Source organism: Dama dama, chromosome 28 (genome assembly GCF_033118175.1).
Source record: "Dama dama isolate Ldn47 chromosome 28, ASM3311817v1, whole genome shotgun sequence".
Classification (NCBI taxonomy): domain Eukaryota; kingdom Metazoa; phylum Chordata; class Mammalia; order Artiodactyla; family Cervidae; genus Dama; species Dama dama.
Genome location: NC_083708.1, coordinates 1,788,396 through 1,804,524, shown reverse-complemented (window position 1 = coordinate 1,804,524; position 16,129 = coordinate 1,788,396). Strand labels below are relative to the sequence as shown.

General features: G+C 41.6%; 1 protein-coding gene across 2 annotated transcripts in view; it reads right to left on the bottom strand.

Moving 5' to 3' along the window:
• PHF3 (PHD finger protein 3) overlaps nucleotides 1-7,747 on the bottom strand; it is a 90,848-nt gene extending 83,101 nt beyond the window's left edge. The window contains exon 1 of one of the 2 annotated variants that reach the window (XM_061131581.1): nucleotides 7,607-7,747. The gene's annotated coding sequence lies outside the window, so the exon portion shown is untranslated. The remainder of the gene's footprint in view (nucleotides 1-7,606) is intronic. The other variant, XM_061131580.1, reaches the window with a different exon arrangement.
• Nucleotides 7,748-16,129: the final 8,382 nt, after the last annotated feature.

The following is a 16,129-nucleotide window of genomic DNA, read 5'->3' as shown; positions in this document are numbered from 1 at the left end:
AAGAGAAAGGCCTTCTATGTATGACAGTAAATGAACACCTTGCTAACAACGGCAACATGTGAGCCAAAACTCAAAATGAGGGAGTGATCCACACATAAATGGGGAACAACAATTCAAGTAATGACTTAAATGCAAAGGCTCTGGGTTCCTTCCAATCCCTACACCACAGTTTAAATTAAGCTGTCAATTCACCAAGCATGCTCACTATTAGCAAATTTCTAACAGGTAGTAATAGTAGCAGTAAGAAAAAATAAAAGTACCACTACTAAAACAATGATAAAATATAAAACTTAATGTGCTCTGGTCGATAGTGCTCCACATCAGCAGTTCTCCAGTGGAGGTAATTACGCCTCTCCAGAGGGTATTTGGCCATGTATGGAGACATTTTTGGTCAATAGAACTGGCGGGCACGCGTGATACTGGCAGCTAGTAAACATACTACACTGCATTTAAGAAAGCCCCATTATAAAGAACTAGCCAGCCAAAAAACAGTGCTGAGGTTAAGAAATCCTGCTCTACACTTAATTTAATCCTCTCGACAATGCTATATTATAATCCTGATTATACAGAAATAAATAAAATTGGGATCAGAGAGATTAAATTACTTGCTGTAGTCAGTGGTGGAGCTGAAATTTGAATCCCAAATGTTTCATTCAAGAGTCAATACACTTAACCACCACCTAGTATTATCTCTTCACAGTTAAATTCATTGACTGTTATGTGCCAGGCAACAAGCTAACTTAAATATATAATGTCTTTAAACTTCACAGCCACACAATTTGGTGAGCTAAAGCTTAGCTGAGTCACACCCAATATTACAGAATAAGTAAGTAACAGAACTCAAAACCGTCTCTGATACAAAGGTCAGTTCTTCACCACCATTAATACAACAATGTTAAAGAAGAATAAGTTATCCTTTCAGGACAGAATCAAGAAAAATCACTAAATGGTTAATATATGGTGTATGACGTAATTCTAAAAAGTACATTTCTACAAAGCAATGCAACCTCATCACCTGCTCTACAAGCCCATTTCAAATTCTGGTTCAGTTTCTTTAGTTAGAATCTATGGGCAAGACTACCTAAAAAAAAAAAAAAAAAGGAAGAGGATCATAACTTTGTTACTGAATTTATCAGGTAAAAAGAATATTTAAGAATCCAAGATGACTGCCATACTAAGACCAAAGACCTGACAACCTAGAAAAAGAACCCTCAAGCTGAAACTGGCAAAAGCAGAATTACTTAACCCTCAGTGAGAAAGTTACCTTTAAAATTTACAATTATGATGCCCTATCGTCATTATTGGAAGCATCAGTACTTTGGATTAACCACAGAAATAGTACAAGCAGCTCATCATCAAAACTAATGGCAGTCCAAGTTAACACATACTTCACGTGTACTATGTGAGGCCCTATGCTAACTGTACTGCATGCGTATCTCACTACTCTCTCACAACTCTGAGAAACAGAGTAGATGTGATTACTCTATTTTGCCAACGAGCAAACTCAGGCCTAGACCATTATTTAGGTCAATTCACCAAGCATGCTCACTATAAGCAAATTTCTAACAGGTGGTAATAGTAGCAGTAAGAAAAAATAGAAGTACCACTACTAAAACAATGATAAAATATAAAACTTGCCCTGGTCACATACCCAGGACAGGTGTTCCTCAAAGATACTGCAGTGTAATTCTGAGACAACCACAATAAAGCGAGTATTGTACACAATGAAGTAAGCCACAACAATTTTTTGGTTTCTCAATGCATATATACTCTACTGTAGTCTACTACTATGTATACGATAGCATTATGTCTAAAAACACAATGTACAAACCTTAATTAAAAATAACTTATTGCTAAGAAATGCATCATCTGAACCTTCAGCAAGCTGTAATCTTTTTGCAGATGGAGGGTCCTTCCTCGATGCTGGTGGCTGCTGAAGGCTGGGGTGGCTGCTGCAAGACAACAATGAAGTCTGATACACCGATTGGCTCTTCCTTCCCCAGTTTCTCTGTCACATGACATGCTTATTGATAGCACGTTACCCACTATAGAACTTCTTCCAAATTTGGAGTCAGTCTTCTCAAACCCTGCAGCTGCTTTCTCAATTAAGTTAATGTAATACCTAAATCCTGTGTTGTCATTTCAATCTATACAGCATCTTCAGCAGGAGTAGATTTCCTCTCAAGAATCCACTGACTTTGCTCATTCATAAGGAATAATGGATGAAGCAACACCTCCTCCATTTAAATTTTATCACAGGGTTGCAGCAATTCAGTCCCATTTTCAGGCTCCACTTCTAATTTTAATTCTCTTGCTATTGCTACCACATCTGCAGTTACTTCCTCCACTGAAATTTTGAAACCCTCCAAGCCATCCACGAGGACTGGATCAACTTCTTCCAAACCCCTCTGAATGTTGATCTGACTTTGCCCAGATCCCTTAGAGGAATCAGTATCTATGGCAGCTATAGCCTTACAAAAGGTATTTCTCAAAAATAAAACCTCAAAGTCGAAGTGACTCCATGATCCATGGGCTGCAGAACGGATGTTGTTGTGAGCAGGCATGAAAATCATTCATCCCCTCTCCATCTTCACCAGAGTTCTTGGATTACAAGGTGCACTGACCAGGTCGATGAGCAGTGACGTTTAGCAACCTTTTTCTGAGCAACAGGATACCAGTGGGCTTAAAATATTCAGTAAACCATGCTGTAAACAGATGTGCTGTCATCCAGGCTTTGTTGCTCCATTTACAGAGCACAGGCAGAGTAGATTTAATGTAATTTTTAAGGACCCTAGGATTTTTAGAATGAGCACTGGCTTCAACTTGAAGTCACCAGCTGCATTAGTCTCTTAACTGGAGAACCAGCCTGTCCTTTAAAACCAGGCTTTGATTTCTCTTCAGGTATGAATATCCAGGACGGCATCTTCTTCCAACAGAAGGCTGTTTTGACTAAACTGAAAATCTGTTGTTCAGGGTAGCCACCTTCATGATTTATCTTAGCTAGATCCTTTGGAAAACTTGCTGCAGCTTTCACATCAGCATGCGCTACTTCACACATTTGTACTTTTATGTTATGGAGACAGTTCCTTTCCTCAAACTTCATGAACCAACCTCTCCTAGCTCCAAGTTTTCTTCTGTGTCTCCCCACCTCTCTCAGCCTTCAAAGAATAGAAGAGAGTTAAGGCCTTGCTCCAAATTAGACTTTGGCTTAAGAGGATGTTATGTTTGGTTTGATTATCCACACCACTAAAACCTTCTCTGTATCAGCAATAAGGTCGTTTCACTTTCTTCATTCATATGTTCACTGGAGCTACACATTTAACTTTCTTCAAGAACTTTTTCTTTGCATCCACAACTCAGCTAACCGTTTGGCACAAGAGGCCTACTTTGGAAGATACCTTGGCTTTCAACATGCCTTCCTTATTAACCTCAGTCATTTCTAACTTTTGATTTCAAGTGAGAGACATGGACTCTTCACTAGGAAACTTAAGAGGTCATGGCAGGGTTATTTACTGGCCTACTTTCAATATTATAGCATCTCAATGACTAGGGAGGTCCAAGGAGAGGGAGAGAAACAAGGAACAGCCAGTCGGTGGAGGCATCAGAACATACACAACATTTACAATTAAGTTCACTATCTTAACAGGGTTGTGGTTTGTAGTAACCCAAAATGACAACAGTAACATCAACACCAATCACAGAGAAATAACACAATAACAAAAAGTTTAAAATACTGTGAGAATTAACAAAACGTGATATAGAAGACTCAAAGTGAGCAAATGCTGCTTAAAAAAAACTGGCAGCAAGACTTGCTCCATACATGACTGCCACAACCTTCAATTTGTTTAAAAAAAAAAAAAAAAAACCCGCAGTGCCTGCAAAGCACAGTAAAAGAGGTATGTCTCTATACCCAAACTGGAATCCAGGCAGCAAGATTCCTCAGCCTGCACTTTCAACCTACTATACTTTATGAAGTCTATGCGCATGACACATATCAATCTTTATATTGTTAATGAAATCTTTAAAATATTGAAAACAGTGACATGCCCACTTTCAAAACAAATTGGGAAATATGCACTTAGCCACACCCTACACATAAAAAAATAAAATAGATATCTTTAGTGTGTACATCATCATTGTGGAAGTGATGAACCACAAACCTCACAATTTTCAAAGTCTACAATTTTATTATGTTTTCATGTGACCATCTCACACAAATTATGAGTGAACTAAAACTTAAGCCTTTGTATACAATCCACTATGCCATTCAAAATTCTGTCCAATAAAGTTAGACTGTGACAAAAGACAAAACGTCAGGATAGTATTTAAGTTTTTGCTTAACTGTTTCTCTTCACCCTCACTCCATTATACAAATAATCTTAAATATTTAAATCTTGATCATTAAAAATGATCTAGGTTAAACACACAATGCATAGCAATAACTGTCCAGTCTATACATTTGGCAATTCCTCATACAATGTGTTTTGTGAGTCTTGAAATATCTTCTTCTTTTATCTCTAATTCAACAATTTAACAACTCCCATCTGAATCTGGTTTCTCAACCAAGAATACATTCCATGAGAATACAAATAGTACCTGAGTCTCAAATATTTTTAATCAAATCAATACTGTCAATATCATTCCCTATGTAATTAAAGGGCAACATTAAAGAAGAATTTTTTTTTTTACTGTTCTTAAAAATGCAAGTAGAAATATGTAAAATTTACTAGAAATATGTAAAAATTTGCCAAGTCATTTTTGTAGTTAAAAAATAAGATATCTACACTTCTGAAAAGATATTCCAGGATTCTCAGAGGGTGGTCTAAAAAATGAAAGAAACAGAGCCTAAGATGTACTGTTTCAGGAAAGAAATCCAGCAACCACAAATCCAAAAGAATCGATGAAATGTAGATGAATAAAAACATTTAGAAGTCAGCACTTCAAGAACCTTGCACTCCCTAACACTTTGGTGGTGATCCACAAACCTGAGAGGCTAATCAATAACTGTATTTCCTCATTAAAAAATAATAAAGATCTTACCTCCAGGTTATTATCCTTAAAAATTAACTAAAAAAGATTTCATGAGATATCTGTGAAAAGATTTTTAAAAAATATATCAAAAAAGACATATCAAAAAGGTAAAAAGTTACCATGTCAAGGAAGAGAACCATTATTTATATTTTAGTACCCAAAACTAACTTTCATCAAAAATAATTTTATTAATTGCCTCAAACAGGGGTGGGATGGTGAGGGAGATGGGAGGGAGTTTCAAAAGGGAGGGGATGTATGTGTATCTATGGCTGATTCATGTTGAGGTTTGACAGAAAACAGCAAAATTCTGTAAAGCAATTATCCCTCAGTGAAAAATAAATTTTAAAAAGTTTTATTAATTGCTATTATAAAGTCAAAAATTATCAACCCTTCCCGATTCCAATATGCAAAACCATTATGATTTTAACATTATGGTTTTAAATAATATAAAGACAACTTCCTTTCCATATGTCCATCCCGAACGTTGCTTTGAACCAATGTGATTTTTCACCTACATTTACCGAGACCACTTCTCATAGATTTGACTTATCTGAGTATGCAACAGATGGATATGTCACAGGATCAGCTAGACAGTTATCTGACGTCTATCCCAAGAGCACTGAACGCATAACTAATTCAGTGTGATGGTTAAGGAAGTTCACTATCCTCCCAACGGATGCAAAAGCAGTATTAGTTACATTTTCATGTTCTTCAACAAATGGACCTACAAAGCATAAATGAAGTGGGGAAACTTGTCTCGTCACTGCTGCTGCTGCTGCTGCTGCTAAGTCGCTTCAGTCATGTCCGACTCTGTGCGACCCCATAGACGGCAGCCCACCAGGCTACCCAGTCCCTGGATTGTCCAGGCAACACTGGAGTGGGTTGCCATTTCCTTCTCCAATGCATAAAAGTTAAAAGTGAAAGTGAAGTCGCTCAGTCGTGTCTGACTCTTCGTGACCCCATGGACTGCAGCCTACCAGGTTCCTCCGTCCATCACTAACTCCTCACAAATCTCCGGTACAGCTACCAAATAAAGCTTAAACTCTAAGGCTGTAGTTCTGCATACTTAACAAGAGGCTCACCTCGGTTGAGTGGATGTCTTTCTGCTGCTAAGGAACTGACTAAACTGTTACTGGTTTCATCAGCGCAGTAAGAACTGTTAAAATTACTTCCTTCAATTCTGTTACTATCATAGGGAAATAGAGTATATATTTTAAAATAGTGATGACGACGATGCTGATGAAGGGAAACTTCATTATCCTTATGTACGTCCACTAAACAGAACTGGATAGAAATAATAAAGGAAAAGTAAAGGTCTAAGTGGTAATAATGGTAAAGAAATAACTACTTGAAACAATAATATTCAAACACACCATGTGTGCTCTGGAATGAAGATACAAGTTCAACAACAGAAGAATGCTGCAAAAATTTCCTGGTTCTTTGACTCCTCTCTCGCCTACCAGGAAAACACATCTACAAACATTTTCACAATCCCAAACACTTCATTCAAGAATCAAAAAATGGTAGCTCATGAATGAATAATAGAAGCACAGTTTTGGAAGATCTCAACCAGCTTAGAAAAGGGAAGACAAGTTCGAACCCAAAATACTAACTAAATAGAAACAATGTAGTATTTAAGTACCTTCCCCCCCAACCAGCTTAAAATAACGTGTAAAGATCGTATTTGCGAAGGCTCAAATATCTCCATTTCATTTTAAATTATCAATAAACGCAATAAAAATCAGGACTGGGAAGATATTAAAACGTTGTTGCCGCCTACATTAATCACTATTCATGACCATGCAAATGATTCCTGAACAGCACCAATAATCACACACTCTACTTCGAATCAGAGTCCTGAAAAACAGCATTTAAAAACTCAAAGATGGGAACGAACCCTCGGACCCCGCGATACACGGCTGGAGAGAAGCAGGGGCGCTGTGCTGCACCAGCATTCTCCCCCTTTCTCCGTCCTCCCCGCCCCCCGGTCAGGTGACCAGCCATTTAGCACCATTAACACCCATGGGTCGACAAGTGGTTCATTAAATTACACGTATTGTCGAAGGCCAGGTTCCGGGCACCTCACTTCAAACTGCAAAAGGAGGCGACAGTTTGGGGCCCGACCACAAAAGCGCGCGGCCGCGGGAGGGAGAATGGAGCGCCAGCCCGCGTCCCGGAGGCGGGGAGCCAGCTCGGCTCCGCGGCCGGACTCAGGCCCCAGGCTCGACGCTGCAGCGCCGGGGCGAGGCCTGCGGGCTGGGCCTCCGGGCCGCGCCGCCGCGCCTTCCCGCCCGAGCGCCCGCGCGGCGGCGGGACTCACCCGAGGCGGGGGCACGGAGCCGGCTGGGAGGCCGCGGCCCGACCCTCGCCGGGCGGCCCCGCCGCCGCGGCCCAAACGGTCCCGGGCGACCGAGGCGGCGCGGGCAGGCCGAGGCGTTGCGCAAGAGGCCGGGGGGCGCCCCGGTCTGCGCGGGAGGGAGGCGCGGAGCCCGGCAGGCGGAGGGCGGGAGGCCGCGGGGCGCGGGGCAGGGGGGGAGGGCCGCGCGTCGCCAGCCGCCGCCGCGCCGCCACTCACCAGCTCCGCCGACGAGCGCTACCTCAGGCAGCGAGGGAAGATGGTGGCCGCGCCGCGCGGAGGAGGGGGCCGGCGCGCCGAGAGGGGGTACGCGCGGGACGCAGGCGTCGCTGCCGCGGCCGCTTCCTCCTCACGGCCGGCCGGCCGCCGCGGACCCCGGCGCCCCGGCTTCCGCGCCGCCCTCCTCAGCCTTCGTGCAGCCGCCGCCGCTCAGCGCCAGAGCAGAGCGCGCCTCGTGGGGACCGTGCGGCGGCGCGAGACCCCGAGGCCATCTGCGTGCGGCGGCGGCGGCCCGGCGGCTGGAGCGCGGCCGCGTCACGTGACCGCACTGTTTACCGTTCCGGGGCAGCGCCGCGCCTGCGCGCTGCGGGCCTCGGGCCTCCGAGGGCGCGGCCCGCCCGCGGCCCCGCCGGAGCTGCGCGCGCCCGCTCCTCCGCGGCTAGGTGACCGCCCGCTCAATGTGATGCTGACGGGCAGGTCTTTCCCCTTGCGCTGCTCTTCATGAACGGGGCGTGGGTCCCAGAATGGCGGGCGAGGGCGGAACCGACCGACCCCGAGCCGAGGGATCCCTGCTGGCCCTGCACCACAGTCCGCTCGTGGACCGCCTCGCCCTCTTCTTGCGCACGTTAGCTATCCGCTCTGCTTTCAGGACTCGAGAGGCCGCCTCCTCCGAGAAGTGCTCCAGATCTAACTCAGCGGCTCTCAACAGTGGTCATAGGTTTCCTGCAGGGCCCCAAGACGTTTCAGAGGGTCTCCGATTCTTGCAACTGCCTAAGACTAAATTTTCTTCGTCTCCTTCAACCGAAGCAACGTGTAGCAGTTTAATGCAGAAGCAGATATGAGAATTCAGCCATTCTCTACTAAGGCAGATATTACGGATATTTGCAAAAATTTAAAATAATGCCACTCTTTAAGTTTTGTTGGAGAATGTATTTTTCATAATAAATATGTTAATGTATTTCGTTATTTTTAAAATGTTCTTTATTGTCCTTTGGTTTAATTTCTAAGTAAATATCAATACATGTAACTAGCCCACATAAAAAGTCTACGAACTCTCTCAGTAATTTTCAAGAGCATATAGGGGTGGGTTCTGAGACCAAAAAGTCTGAAAACCGCTGGTTTAATTTACGTGCTTCCCCAGCAGGTAAGACTAACCCATATCTCAACCCTACCAGGAATGTCTCCTAACTGGAGGAACCATTGCAAGTAACCACTAAAAAATGATAGCTTTTAAAATTTATACTTGTTTATTTAAGCCTCAAGGCAACAGCAGGATGGCCACATTTAGGATGTAGTGTGAAGTATTAATAGAGCAATAGTTCATAGGCAGGTGATGAAGATCTGATCTCTGCTCTACTCTATGGGGTATTTTGAGCGCTCCCCAAACCAAATGCTCTTCCAGAAAGGAAGCTTAAATGGTTCTAATTCTAGAATCAGAGTTCACGCTATCTCCTGATTCATCAATTCCTCAGAACTTTGTTTTATAATCTCTCTTTTTTAAAGTTTTTTTGGTTTTTTTTTTTTTTTTATGAGAAAGGTATATAGAAATGAATAGTCAAGTTTTCTGTTGTGTTGTCTTTTTTTTTCACTTGCAGTATCTGGGATGAACTGCAAAAATAAATTTAACTTTACTCTTCTGTACCTCAATGTGAAATTTGAAAAAGGCCTTAGAAGGTTATTGTAATGGGACTTCCCTGGTAGTCCAGTGATTAAGAAACCACCTGCCAATGCACGGGACATGGGTTCAATCCCTGGTAGGGAAAGCTTCCACATGTTGGGGGCAACTAAGCCTGTGCACCACAACTATTCAGCCTACAAGTGCCTGGCCACAACAAGAGAAGCCACTGCAATGAGAAGCCCACACACAACTAAGGAATAGCCCTTGAGTAGAAATGAAGACCCAACACAGCCATTAATTAATTAAGTTTTTTTTTTAAAAAATTATTTTCATAAAATTTCACCATTGTGGTGGTGAAAGCCACTCAGTCGTGGCCAACTCTTTGCAACACCATGGACTGTCCATGGACTTCTCCAGGCCAGAATACTGGAGTGGGTAGCCTCTCCCTTCTCAAGGGGATCTTCTGAACCCAGGCATTGAACCCATGTTTCCCACGTTGCAGGCAGATTCTTTACCAGCTGAGCCACAAGGAAAGCCCAAGAATACAGGACTGGGTAGCCTATCCCTTCTCCAGGGGATCTTCCTGGCCCAGGGTCTCCTGCATTGCAGGCAGATTCTTTACCAATTGAGCTATGAGAAAAGCCCAAATTCCACCATAAAGGAATTCTTACAGGAGACCTTGAATAGAAGAGCATTAGATAGAAAATTCCCTTAGAAGAACTGGGGAAAATTTACCTTGTTAGAAAATTTTTCATATATTTATGAAAAATTAAAATGGAATGACAAGAAAGTATAGAAACCATAAGCCTTGCACATCTATTGGGCTGACGAAAATGTTCATTCAGTTTTTTCCATAAGATGGCTCTTTTTTCTTGTTATTCAGTCCCTAAGATGTGTCTAACTCTGAGACTCCATGAACAGAAGCATGCCAGACTTCCCTGTCCTTCACTATCTCCCAGAGTTTGTTGAAACTCATGTCCATTGAGTCAGTGATGCCATCCAACCATCTCATCCTCTGTTGTCTCCTTCTCGTCTTGCCCTCAATCTTTCCCAGCATCAGGATCTTTTCCAAGGAGTCAGTTCTTCCTATCAGGTGGCCAAAGTATTGGAGCTTCAGCTTCAGCACCAGTCCTTCCAATGAATATTCAGGGTTGATTTCCTTAGGGTTGACTGGTTTGATCTCCTTGCAGTCCAAGGGACTCTTAAGAGTCTTCTCCAACACCACAGTTCGAAAGCATCCATTCCTGAGTGCTCAGCCTTCTTTATGGTCCAACTCTCATATCCATACATGACTACTGGAAAAACCATAGCTTTGACTGTATGCATCTTTGTTGGCAAAGTGACATCTTTGCTTTTTAATACAATGTGTAGGTTTGTCATAGCTTTTCTTCCAAGAAGCACGCATCTTTTAATTTTGTGGTTACAGCCACAGTCCACAGTGATTTTGGAGCCCCAAAAAAAAGAAGTCTGACACTGTTCCCACTTTTTCCCCATCTATTTGCCATAAAGTGATGGGACCAGATGCCAAGATCTTCTGGTTTTTTGAATGTTGACTTTTAAGCCAGCTTTTTCACTCTCCTCTTTCTCTTTCATCAAGAGGCTCTTTAGTTCCTCTTCACTTTCTGCCATTAAAGTGGTATCATCTACACATTTGAGGTTGTTGATACTTCTCCCAGTGATCTTGATTCCAGCTTTTAAGTCATTCAGCCTAGCATTTTGCTTGATGTACTCTGCATATAAGTTAAATAAGCAGAGTGACAATATACTCTTGTGACACATGGACTCTATGGTAGCCTGCCAAGCTCCTCTGTCCACGGGATTCTCCAGGCAAGAATATTGGGGTGGGTTTCCATTTCCTTCTCCAGGGATCTTCCCAACACAGGGATCGAACCTGAGTCTCCTGCATTGCAGACAGAGTGTTTACCAACAGAGCTATGAGGGAAACCTGACAATATACAGCCTTGCCTTACTCCTTTCCCAATTTTGAACCAGTCCATTGTTCCATCTTCAGTTCTAACTGTTGCTTCTTGTCCTGCATACAGGTTTCTCAGGAAGCATGAAAGAAGGTCTGGTACTCCCATCTTTTCAAGAATATTCTACAGTTTGTTGTGATCCACACAGTCAAAGTCTTTAGCATAGGCAATGAAGCAGAAGTAGATGTTTCCCGAATTCCCTTGCTTTCCCTATGATCCAGCAGATGTTGGCAATTTGACTCTGGTTCCTCTGCCTTTTCTAAATCCAGCTTGTACATCTGGAAGGTCTCTGTTCATGTACTACTGAGTTTTCCAAATTTGCTGCACTCAATTAGCATATTGAGTGCAGCACTTTAACAGAATCATCTTTTAGGATTTCCATCACCTCCACTAGCTTTGTTCATAGCAATATTTCCTAAGACCCACTTGATTTCACACTCCAGGATGTCTGACTCTAAGTGAGTGACCACACTATTGTGGTTATCTGGGTCATTAAGAGTTTTTTTGTACATTTCTTCTGTATAAGATGACTCTAGTAACTCATCTGTGTAAGACAGCTCTATTAGTACTTCCTTGTCTTTAACTGTATTTGAAACAATTTTGCTACATTATATTGTGAAAGCTGTGCTGTCACATGCATTTTTAAAAATTATCAAAACTGGTGAATTTTTGTGTAGCTATTTTAAAACTGAAGGTGGAAGGGAAAAGCAACATTTTTGGCATATTATGCTTTATTTTTTCAAGAAAGGCGAATATGCAATTGAAATGTAAAAAAACATTGTGCAGTGTATGGACAAGATGCCGTGATTGAACATATCAAAAGTGGTTTGCAAAGTTTCATGCTGAAAATCTCTTGAGGGACAATGCTTCACTATCGGGTAGAACAGTTGAAGTGGACAACAATCAAATCAAGACATTAATTGTGATCAAACAATGTTATACCATGTAGGAGATAGCTGGCATACTCAAAATATCCAAATCAAGCATTGAAAATCATTTGCACCAGCTTGGCTATGTTAATTACTTTGATGTTTGAGTTTCACATAAGTTAAGTGGAAAAAAATCATTGACCATATTTCCACATGCAATTCTCTACTTAGACATAAAAAGCATTCTGTTCTTAAAACAAATTGTGACTGGCAATGCAAAGTGGATATTGTACAATAATATGGAATGGAAGAGATCGTGAGACAAGGGAAATGAACCACCACCAACCATACCAAAGGCCCATCTTCATCCAAAGAAGGTGATATTGTATATAGGGTAGGACTGGAAGGAAGTTCTCGATAATGAGCTCCTGCTGGAAAACCAAAAGATTAATTCCAACAAGTACTGCTACAAAATAGACCAACTGAAGGCAGCAATCAATGAAAAGCATCCAGAATTAGTCAACAAAAACTGCATAATCTTTCATCAGGATAACGCAAGACCACATGTTTCTTTGATGACCAAACAAAAGCTGTTACAGCTTGGGTGGAAAGTTCTGATTCATTCATTGTATTCACCAGGCAGTGTACCTTTGGGTGTCTATTTATTTCAGTCTTTACAAAATTCTCTTAATGGAAAAATTTTACAATTTCCTGGAAGACTGTAAAAGGCACCTGGAATAGTTCTTTGCTCAAAGAGATAAAAAGTCTGGGGAGGATGGAATTCCATCATTGTCTGAAAAAATGGCAGAAGGTAGTGGAACAAAATGGTGGTGAACAATGAATACATTGTTCAGTAAAGTTCTTGATGAAAATGAAAAATTCATCTTTCATTTTAACTTAAAAAACCGGAAGGAAATTTTTGGCCAACTCAATACTGGTGGGGCTTCCCAGGTGGGGTCAGTGGTGAAGAGCCCGCCTGCCAATGGAGGAGATGTAAGAACTGTGGTTCAACCCCTGGGTTGGGAAGATCACAGCAACGCATTCCTGTATTCTTGCCTAGAGAATCCCATGGACAGAGGAGCCTAGTGGGCTTATGGTCCATAGCGTCACAAGGAGTCGGACAAGACTGAAACGACTACACAATACAAAACAAAGATTTCTAACTTTAAAAAGTCAGCATATTTGTCACAAAGCATGTTCTTTGGATTCTATTATTTTGAACCATCCAAAAATCCAGATTCTCGTTTGTCTTGCATTTTGCTTCCAGATATAAACACAAACTAAGTGATTCTTATCCAATTCACACATGATAATACTGGGAAAGCCCTAATTTCATGCATGACACTGTTTTAGTTAAACAATCTTTTGAAAACAATCAGATTGTACTGGTAACATTACAAAGAGTCGGACACAACTGAACAACTGAACAACTGGTAACACTGAAAACTCCCAATTAACTTAGGAAAATTAAATATGACAGAAAACAAGATAAGACAACTAACAGTAGTGAAAACTGACACTACATTTATTGTTTAATTTCTAGGTTGGGACCAACTCTCTGTAATCGCATGGACTACAGCAAGCCAGGCTTCCCTGTCCTTCACTGTCCTGAGTTTGCTCAAACTCATGTCCACTGAGTCAATGATGCCATCCAACCATCTCATCCTCTGTCACTTCCTTCTCCTCCTGCCCTCAATCTCTTCCAGAATCAGGGTCTTTTTCAATGAGTCAACTCTTTGCATCAAGTGGCCAAAGTATTGGAGCTTCAGCTTCAGCACCAGTGCTTCCAACGACTATTCAGGGTTGATTTCCTTTAGAATAGACTGGCTTGATTTCCTTGCAGTTCAAGGGACTCTCAAGAGTCTTCTTTAGCACCACAATTCAACATCACCAGTTTTTCAGCAGTCAGTCAGCCTCATGGTCCAATTCTTACATCCATACATGACTACCAGAAAAATCATAGATTTAACTAATTGACTATAAAAAAGAATATGATAGAATGAAAATTGACAAAATTTGGATCCTTCAAAATTGAGCCTGGCAGGAAAAGTGGTCATGAAAGACAGTTCATGATACAGATAAAAAGGTTGATTTGGTATAAAAAATGCTTGTCATCATTAAAAATTGAAAAGATTAAGAAGAGGTGCAAAAATACACAGAAGAGCTACACAAAAAAGGTCTTAACGACCTGGATAACCACAATGGTGTGATCACTCACCTAGAGCAGACATCCTAGACTGTGAAGTCAAGTGGGCCTCAGTAAACATTACTATGAACAGAGCTAGTGAAGGTGATGGAATTCCAGCTGAGCTATTTGAAATCCTAAAAGATGATGCTGTTAAAGTGCTATACTCAATAGGCCAGCAAATTTGGAAAACTCAGCAGTGTTTTCCAAGACTGGAAAAGGTCATTTTTCATTTCAATTCCAAAGAAAGGCAATGCCAAAGAATGTTCAAACTATATGCAAATTGTGCTCATTTCACATGCTAGCAAGGTAATGCTCAAAATCCTTCAAGCTAGGATGTTCATGTTCATGTTCAACAGTACATGAACTGAAAAATTCCAGATATACAATCTGGATTTAGGAAAGGAAGAGGAACCAGAAATCAAATTGCCAACATTCATTGGATCATAGAGAAAGCAAGGGAATTCCAGAAAAACATCTACTTCTGCTTCATTGCCTATGCTAAGGCCTTTGTGTTGATCACAACAAACTGTAGAAAATTCTTGAAGAGATAGGAATACCAGACCACCTTACCTGTCTCCTGAGAATCCCATTTGCAGGTCAAGGAGCAACAGTTAGAACCAGACATGGTACAATGGACTGGTTCAAAATTGGGAAAGGAGTACATCAAGGTTGCATATTGTCACCCCACTTACTTAACTTACATGCACAGAACACCATGGGAAATGCCAGAGTGGATGATTCACATGCTGAAATCAAGACTGCTGGAATTAATGTCAACAACCCCAGATATGCAGATGATACCACTCTAATGGCAGAAAGCAAAGACGAACTGAAGAGTCTCCTGATGAACGTGAAGAGCAGAGTGAAAAAGCTGACTTAAAACTCAACATTCAAAAAACGAAGATCATGGCATCCGGTCCCTTTACTTCATGGCAAGTAGATGGGGGAAAAGTGATAGATTTTATTTTCTTGGGCTTCAAAATCATTATGGACAGTGACTGCAGCCATGAAATTAAAAGACACTTGCTCCTTGGAAGGAAAGCTATGACAAACCTAGGCAGGGTGTTAAAAAGCAAAAACATCACCTTGCCAACAAAGGTCCATGTAGTCAAATGTATGGCTTTTCTCGTAGTCATGTACAAATGTGAGAGTTGGAGCATAAAGAAGACTGACTGCTGAAGAACAGATGCTTTCAAATTGTGGTGCTGGAGAAGACTCTTGAGAGTCCCTTGGACTGCAAGGAGATCAAACCAGTCAACCCTAAAGGAAATCAAATCTGAATGGTCATTGGAAGGACTGATGCTGAAGCTGAAACTCCAACACTTTGACCATCTGACAGGAAGAGTTGACTCACTGGAAAAGACCCTGATTCCGGGAAAGATTGAGGGCAGGAGGAGAAGGAGGTGCAAGAGGATGAGATGGTTGGGTGGCATCACTGGACATGAGTTTGACCAAGCTCTGAGAGATAGTAAAGGACAGGGAAGCCTGGCAGTCTGTAGTCTATGGGGTCACAAAGAGTTGGACATGACGTAGCAACTGAACAACAGCACTGTATCAGAGTAAAGATGGGGAATAATTGAAACAGTTAACTGTAAGGTGCAGAAAATTGATAAAAATATTACATTTATTTAATGAGGTTTTCTCTGGAAAAAAATTTTAGATACACTTTCAAGTTAGTTTCAGAGATGTAAATGTTATTATTCCTAAACATGGCATCAAAACTGTGGGATTAAAATATCCTGAAGTCATTTTATTGAGCTCATCATGAAATTTAGAGGCTTTGTCCAGAACTCTGTGCACTTCATTACTCATGGGCTTGCTCCCTTTCCCCCCATTGTCTGACTATTTTATTCAGAGAGATGGCTCCCAGCCATC